Raw genomic sequence first — 8,959 nt, 5'->3', positions numbered from 1 at the left:
TTGCTCAAAAGTAATAACTTTGTTTAAGACAACTAGACGAGTCTATTAGTCTAACGTCTGCCGTCTATCCCGTGATGAAATTGACTGCAATGATTGCATTGATTGTAGCTAATAGGCAATAGCTATTCGTACGTGTATAGAAAGAACTTACAGTTACAAAATAAATGACACTCAGTAAAATAACATATACAAATTTTAATTTTAATATCTTGTATAATTCTTAACAAAAAATACCACCCACACCCACCCCATTTGCAAGTGGGGCCTAGGCCCCATTTGTGTCTTGTCTGCACGCCACTGTACGAAGGCATGTATATTCGATCAATAATTTCTATTTTAGATCATAACAGTAATACCGACAAAAAAATAGTTGGAGATAAAATGGTTTATTCCAAACCTCTAGGACGGTATACAATAAAAAATACGTATGAAAACATGGAAGGAAATTGGAGAATAGACATTATGAACAAGGTCCATTTGATGGCGATTGAAGGTTCTTCGGGACCACTGAAACTACTAGAAAAAAATTTAATACCAAAAAATATTGTACAGACACCCAAGCCAGATATTGAAGAATTAAAATCAAAAAAGTATTCTAGGTTTAAGTAATGTAAATTATTACAAAAAATAAGTACCTATACCTATAGTTAAATCATGTTTTCAAATATTTAAAAAATGTATTCCTTTATGCGACTATTATAATATATTGCTCCTATTATTTATATGTAATTTTATCTTTTATACTATCTTTTATTTCTGGTGGTTTATTCCAACGTTTTCAATATACAAGAAAAAAAAAAAAAAAAAAAAAAAATACGAGAGAAATTCCTTCGAAGTAATTTTGTACACTACGAATTGCGATTTAATTATAGACTTTAGTTTTGAAGAACGTAAATTAATAGATTAACCGACTATTATTAAAACAATAATATTATCAATTTCCAGTTTATTATACATTGTTTACAAAATATCGATCAGTATTACAACAGTAATGTTTTAGTCTACTTTTGGATCAGTTGCTGTTCGTTATGGTGAGTGTAAAACCTTATCAATTTGAACCAAATTGTGTAAATGAGCGGGATTCAAACAATTTTAATGAAAATAATGATTTTGAAATTAACGTAGATAATCGAAGTGGTAAATTAAATTGGTGCAAATGTGGTCAGTGCGTAGTTATGACCATGAATAAATAGATAGGTATGATCACATCAGTACTAGTTCTCGTTCATTCTAGCGCACCACGCCTACTGTAGTTCTCGTTATTTCATTGGCCGTTATAATTTTGGCGCCAATATTTTATAATATGAGATTACATAATTATAATTTACATAATATTACTACGGTACTACAATGTTTACACGTTAATATCTTATTAATTCAATTTTACAATTTCTTTGCTAATATTAATTAATTTTATTGACTTGTTAATTTAATACAAACATTGAAACATGCCGGTTTGCTGCTTTTTAAATTGCCTCAGTGGAAGTAAAAAGATCAAGTGGAATACTGTTGAACAACTATTACACTCCATCGATTTCCGAAAGACCCCTTTTTTAGGAAACTATGGGCTCAACAAGCTCTTTCAGGAATAGATAAAAAAAAGATAGTTTTGATTCAGGTTTGATATAAACTAATTAAAACATTATTCTTTTTTGTTAGAATTTAGTATGTAAACTATATTAAACATTTTGCTTTATTTTATATTTGTACATATTGTCTATTCACTCCTAAAATATAATTCTCAATAGTCAATATATATATGAACAAACTACCTAACTATTATATAGAATACTACCATTGTTTATGCATATTATATTCCTTATATTTAATTTTATATTTTATAAATATTTGTTTGTTAAATAATAATTTATAGCTGTTATTTGCTCCCTACATTTTCCCACGTATCAGTATGATGATACATGCACTGGTAAACGGAAGCTTAAAGAAGATGCTATCCCTTTGACTCCTCAGTCAAAAGATAATTCTACCAGCGTTGAAATTATATGCACACCATCAGGAAGTTTTTATGTGTAAGATCAATAAATTAGAATAACTGAATACATTTTATACAACAACAAATGTTAATAAATGTTATTTAAATATTAGAGAGCCGTGCAATGATTTAAACTAATCAAGTTCTGGATTTTTGGATACTAAAATTATACAAAATTCTTTACCTAGGTGGGTACTCATAAAAAGCACATATTTAGTTTATATTACATATTATTTAGTATAAAATATATGACTTATGATTACATTTTATTTCCTAGCCGGCCTGTGAAATGTCGAACCAAGTTATTTGACTATAGTATACCAGACCATTATGATTTAGGAGTTGATAGTATTGATGAGACATCTAAAACTGAAGTTGAAAAGTAATACTTCTATATATTGTTGTAAAATGCACTGTCATATTCCAGCATTTAAATTGTTTGATTGTTTATACATATTTGCATAAGAATTTAGCTACAGTGTGCAAATATTTTTCAATTGTAGTTAATTTGTATATAAATATGTTATAAGATAACTTCCAAGTCTTTAATAATATACATTTGAAAATGTCTCTATGTCATAGTTATATACAAATATTTATTGTATATTTTGTTCTTTGTGTATTATAGCCTATATTTTAATGAACTTAACTCAATAGAAACCATATTTTAGTAATTTTTGAAAATTAATATTTATATGTTTAACTATTTGTTTATCTTCTATAGTCTATTGTATTATTTCTGCATGTATGTACCTGTTTTTTTTTTAGTTAGTTGTTACAAGAAATTCAAAAAAGAAATTCAATAAAACAAAGTTCCTGATTATTGGTACTCATAATGAAAAATACTTGTTCTTGATTTGTTTATGATAGCTTTTTAAAAACAGCATTTAAAATCAAGAACATGTATTTGACATTAAGCGGTCATATCATTTTACATTAAAAAAAAATAATTGTAATAACATTAACAATAAAACTTATTAACTTACTCTTACATTTATCTATCATTACTTATTTTATGTAAGCCTGTGTTTTAGCTATATCTGTTATGTTAATAATTAATAATTGTTATGTAATATAAAAATAAAGGAATAAAAATATAATTATATGATTATAAAAAATGTGTTATGAAAATATTGTTATAATGTTTAGTTTAAAGAACCAGATAAAATTGTTACAACAAGAAAACGTACAGTTGAAAAAACTAACATCTGAACAAAGTAAAGTACTAAATAGTGAGGAGTTGAGGTTTGAAGGACGGTTTACACAATATTGTCAAAACTTTTTACATCAACACAAATTGATTTACTTCTCCATCCTAAAAAAAAAGTTTTTAAATGGAAATCAGAAGATATAGCATCTGCTATATCTTTACGAAGTGTTAGTCCAAAGGCTTACATGTTTTTACTCAAAAAGAACTTTCCTTTGCCAGGTTATTAGAAAATATATTATATTTCTGAATGGAATATATAGTTGTACGTTTGTAATAATTTTATGTTATAGCATTGTCATCTCTTAGACGTTGGGCATCAACTTTTAATGTTAATTGTGGAATATTGTTTGATGTACTAAAATTAATGAAATCAAAAGGTAAAACAATAAATGTAATATTATATCCGTCAGGTATTTTATGATTAATATTATGTAACATAATATAATATGATAGGTGAAGAAATGACTGATATTGAAAGATATAGTGTTATAGCATTTGACGAAACTTATGTTTCAAAACGAATTTGCTATGATCGAATGAATGAGCAATTTATAGGCTCTCATAGAAGTGTCCAAACAGTTGTTGTTAGAGGTACTCGTATTGTAAACTACAGATAAATATATATAACAGTATATATATTGTTAACACTAAATACAACACTTTTAACATAGGCCTATTTTCAAATTGGAAACAACCAATATTTTACAATTATGACACACCCATGACATCAAACTTATTATTTGATTTATTAATAAATTTGCATGAAGCTAATTATAATGTTGTCGCAATGGTAAGCGATATGGGCTCTACAAACATTGGTTTATGGAGAGATTTGAACATATCCATAGATAATGTGGCATTCTTACATCCAATATCAAACAACAAAGTGTATGTGTTCGCAGATGTTCCACATTTATTAAAATTAGCCAGAAACCATTTCATTGACCAGTAATGCAATCTAAATATTTTGAATATTTTGTATCCTTATTAAATTTAAAACAAAATAATAATTTTTCAGAGGCTTTATTTTGCCAAACAACAAATTTATTGGGAAGAATATTTTAAAAGGCTTAATTAATATAAACAAAGACCATGATTTTAAAATTGCATACTAAATTAGTGATCGTCATCTGTTGGTTGAAGGGACATCACGGATGAACGTTAAGCTAGCAGTCCAGACTTTCTCAAATTCTGTATCCAAAGCAATAGCCTTTTTTGGAGAGCTGGGATACTTTAATCTTGATAATTGGAAGGATGCAAGTTAAAACTTTTAAAACTAGTCAAATCACCTATAAAAATAAAAATGTTTTAGTTATGTTTGAATATATTTTTTTAGGCGTCTGAAACTATAAGTTTGTTTAATGAATAGTTTGACTTAATGAACACCAGTCATAAATATGACAATGGTGTATCAAGTTATGGACTTGATATTTTGAATCAAAAAAAATTATTGAATAAAATGAATTCGTTCATTTTCAGTATGAGAGTTAACGGGAAAAAAACATTACTACCATTTCAAAAAGGTTTTCTTAAAATCTAATTTGAATGTTAAATAATTAATTATTACTTATATAATTTCTTTTAGGAATAATTATATCAAATACTTCATTAATGATGTTATGGGATTATATTAAAACAAATAATGAAAACATTTCTTTTATGCTTACAAGAAAACTTAATCAAGACATACTCGAACATCTCTTTAGTTTTTTGAAAGGTATGACAGGTAGTGCTTTCAATTCCATAACAGTTCTTGATTTTAAATATTGGTAAGACATTTTAACTAAAATTTTATTAATTTAGATTTTAACTTTTCCATTTAAATCAATATTGCATTACAGTCTTCGTTGGTATATTTTGGGAAAACACTCTAGTGCAGTGTTTACTGAAAATACTAACACAGAACCTACATCAGAAACAAATTTGCTGGATGAAACTTCATGTTTAACTAGTCAAATTTTGATTTCATCAGAAATTTATAGAGGTGATGAATTAAACAGAACTACAGACCTGACAAACATAATTTGTGAATCAGAAGAAACAGCCGCCAAAATTCCAAAAGAAAGCATTGATTACTCAACCAATATGAGTTGCCTGTGTGTATTGTGTACCTTTGAAACTATTTTATTTATTTATTTAAATATAATATTTTATAATAATTTAAAAAATATTAATTTTATATAGGTTTCAGATGATTCATTTTCACAACTTGAGTCTCAAGCAGCTCAGTATGTAGCTGGATACATTACAAATAGATTTACTACTAAGTATCCTCACTTAATTGCCATGCAGCAGGAAAATAAATTATCTTGGATTGAGTTTATTTCTAAAGGAAATCTAACAGTACCAACCGCAAATTTAATGGAATGTGTCAAAATAATAGAAATTGATTTCATTAAACTTCATGGAAATCATATATCTAATGAACCAAGGATCATGAAACAACTATTAGATATTATAATACCCAAAGTTTCATTTTTAAATATTCCATTAGAAGTAATCCAATGCTTGATTAGAACTCCGTCATTTATACGTCTCAACAACTTAAACTCGACATTATTATTTAGCAAAAAGCCTGTAAAAAATAAAAAACTTCAAAAATTTACTTCATAAAAAGTATGGATACATTCTTGTACAGTTTGTGTTCATTAATATATCAATAAAATATAACATTATAAGTACCTCGAAATACTAGAAGAAATTAATAATTTATAATATATTTGTGTTTGTCTATTTAGCCATGTGAGTATGTGACACACATAATGCACATAAGATAAGTTATAACAGTATACCTTAACACTTAAGTAATTAAGTTAAGTCATAAGAAAAAAGAATTCTACAATTCAACAATTTTATAAAAAAATGATTATAAATTTAGTATTTTAGGGTTGACCCAACAGAATAGGTGATTAGATGAAAACTGTTGATACTTGATAATATGGATAGCCAATGAGAAGCCGAGAACTGAGTAATAGACTGGGTCTGAAGGGGAATGTGCGTATCAGTAAAGATGTGATCATACCTATCTATTTAGTCATGGTTATGACGACAAATCAAGAAAGCGTCTGTTGTCAAGAAAGTGAAAAGTAAAACAAGTTAGTGGAATAGTTGACAAACAATGTGTTATTCAACAAACTAGTTTTAGACAAAGACGTTTTAAATATTTCTCGTCATAAAAAACGATTAAAGTCTAAAAATAAACAAAAAAAAAAAGTTTTATGTAAAAGTGAACCCCAAAATAAAGTCTGGCGATACTTGGCTTACAAACAATTTATTTCGTGGATAAATGCATGGACAACGATTGGAAAGGGAAATAGTATAGTTATTCCATCATGTGTGATTTATAAAATAAGACAGACTTATCCGGAAGAAAATGATGTATATGTAGGATTTCGGCCCAACGATAAACTTCCTACCTAATTTCTGTATTCTAATTACCTACTATATGTACAAATATATTGTTTTTTTTTTTAATACAATACTTACAATAATACTAAATAAATTTAAACTGTAAACAACGTCTGTATACATACATAATTAATACGTAATAAAATACATTGTTTTGTCACTCATATGAACCAGATGTTATTTGTCATAAATAAATAATATCATAGCATGGTATGATATTGTTGCGTCCCGACTAGGTCGATTCATGCATCAACGTACAAAATGAATACGTCGTGTTGTTCAAGTATAAGTTAATTGTTTATTAAAATAAGTCTTGCACGAATACAAATATTATAAGCTTAATGTAGAATATACAAAATAAGATGGTGAGTGGTGTTACGACCGGCCTCTGAGTGTCATAGATATCCCTATTCGTTGGTTATACATTAACCGTCTGTCGAGCTCTTGTCTCGATCCCTCTTTTATATGATTTCTTACAAGAGGGGGCGGTGACTTCGTCATACGAGGGGTCCCGGAACGACTGCTTGTGTATTCTTACCCATGATTCTTATCGAATCGTTAAGACACCGAGTTTCGACTTTTGCAAAGAGACGTGTGAATTTACTTTAATTGTCAAATTATTATATTAATATAATATTCTACTCTCTCGTGTCCTGTACTCGTGTGCCTGTGGTATTAATTTTACAAGTTAGGAAATTTGACATTGTATGATCTTATGCATATAAAATAATCAATACGGACAGTATAGGTCCGTTACAATATATTCATATCACAAAGATAATACTTACATGTTTAGACAATTATGTGAAATATTTAATGTTTAAAATCACAATATAGGAATCAATTTACTAAGAACAGTGAGAACATACCCGATTTGTAACACGTGTAAATAGGTACGTCGCCGCCGCGAGTAGGATGTTATGACGTCACACGTTATTTTAAAGACGTCGTAATTCGAAAACTATTCAACGCAGAAAAATATTATTGGTGTCATTTTTTTGTCAGTTTTTTTGTGAATTTTTAAATACATGTCAATTTTGAGTGTTTTATGGTCCTTTAAGGCCGTTTGAAGCTTCTGCTAAACCTCTCCACTTGTCACGATCAATGGCAGTCTCGAAACTTGTTTCTACTACCACCAATCTTATATCTGCATTCAATCTATCCCGCCAACGTTGGCGAGGTCTTCCCCTGGGACGCTTACCAGTAAGGTTATTATTCAGTACTTTTTGAATTATGCTTCCCTCAGCTCGCCACACATGACCGGCCCATTCCAAACGTGTAGATTTTAGAAAGCATTTAAAATTTGGTTTATTATAAAGCGATTCTAAGTTGGTATTTTTCTCCTTTCATAATCTCCAGTTAACTCATATCTCGCAGGGCCGTATATTTTCCTCAGCACCTTCCTCTCGAAGATAAGAAGTTTCTCCTCATCTCATTGAGTTGTCGACCACGTCTCACATTCATATGTCACTATTGGACGTAAGTAAGCTAAGTACATTTTTTCCTTTGTCGTCCATGATAGCCTTCTTGGAGTTAACAGATTATTCAGTGAGAAATATTCACGATTCGCCGAGTTTATCCTAAGTTTGATTTCATTGTGCATGTCGTTTTTATGATTGATGTTTACTCCTAGATATTTAAAGTCGTCGACCCATTTAAGGTGTATGGTCCGACCACTAAATCGTTCATAATATGCCTATGGCGTGCCGTAGCATACATTTTGTTTTTGCTTCGTTAATTAAAAGTCCCATATTCCGACTGGATGCAATTAATTTTTCTACAGTGTGTGCAACTTCCTGGCGACTATTTCCTAATACGACTACATCATCCGCATACGCCAACATTGTCATATCTCTATTAATCTCCATTACTCGGTTCTCCCCTACATCTCTAACAACTTTTTCAAGAGCGAGGTTAAACAAAACGGGAGAGAGGGCATCTCCCTGCTTTAATACCGATTTTACTTCAAAATGAGGGGATAGTTCCCCTTACCATCGGACTTTGCAGAGTGTGTTGGAGTTGCATATCTTTATCATTCTTATTAACTTATTTGGAATACCTAGATTCGCCAAAGCAATCCATAACTGGTCTCTATTTATGCTGTCGTAGGCTTGTTTAAAATCAACAAAAGCCATGTGGAGTTCTTTATTGTATTCATAGTTTTTCCATAATTTATCGAATAGTAAATATATGGTTTGTAGTTGAATTCCCTCTTATATATTTGCTTTGGTATTCTCCAATAATATTCGTTGCATATATTTCAATTCTGCTGAGGATTATCAAAGAAAGAATCTTGTAGCTAGTGTCCAAAAGGGAGATTCCTCGGTAATTTTCTACTTTCGCTGGGT

Source organism: Aphis gossypii, unplaced genomic scaffold (assembly GCF_020184175.1).
Source record: "Aphis gossypii isolate Hap1 unplaced genomic scaffold, ASM2018417v2 Contig00036, whole genome shotgun sequence".
NCBI lineage: Eukaryota > Metazoa > Arthropoda > Insecta > Hemiptera > Aphididae > Aphis > Aphis gossypii.
Note: the sequence above shows the minus strand (reverse complement) of the source record.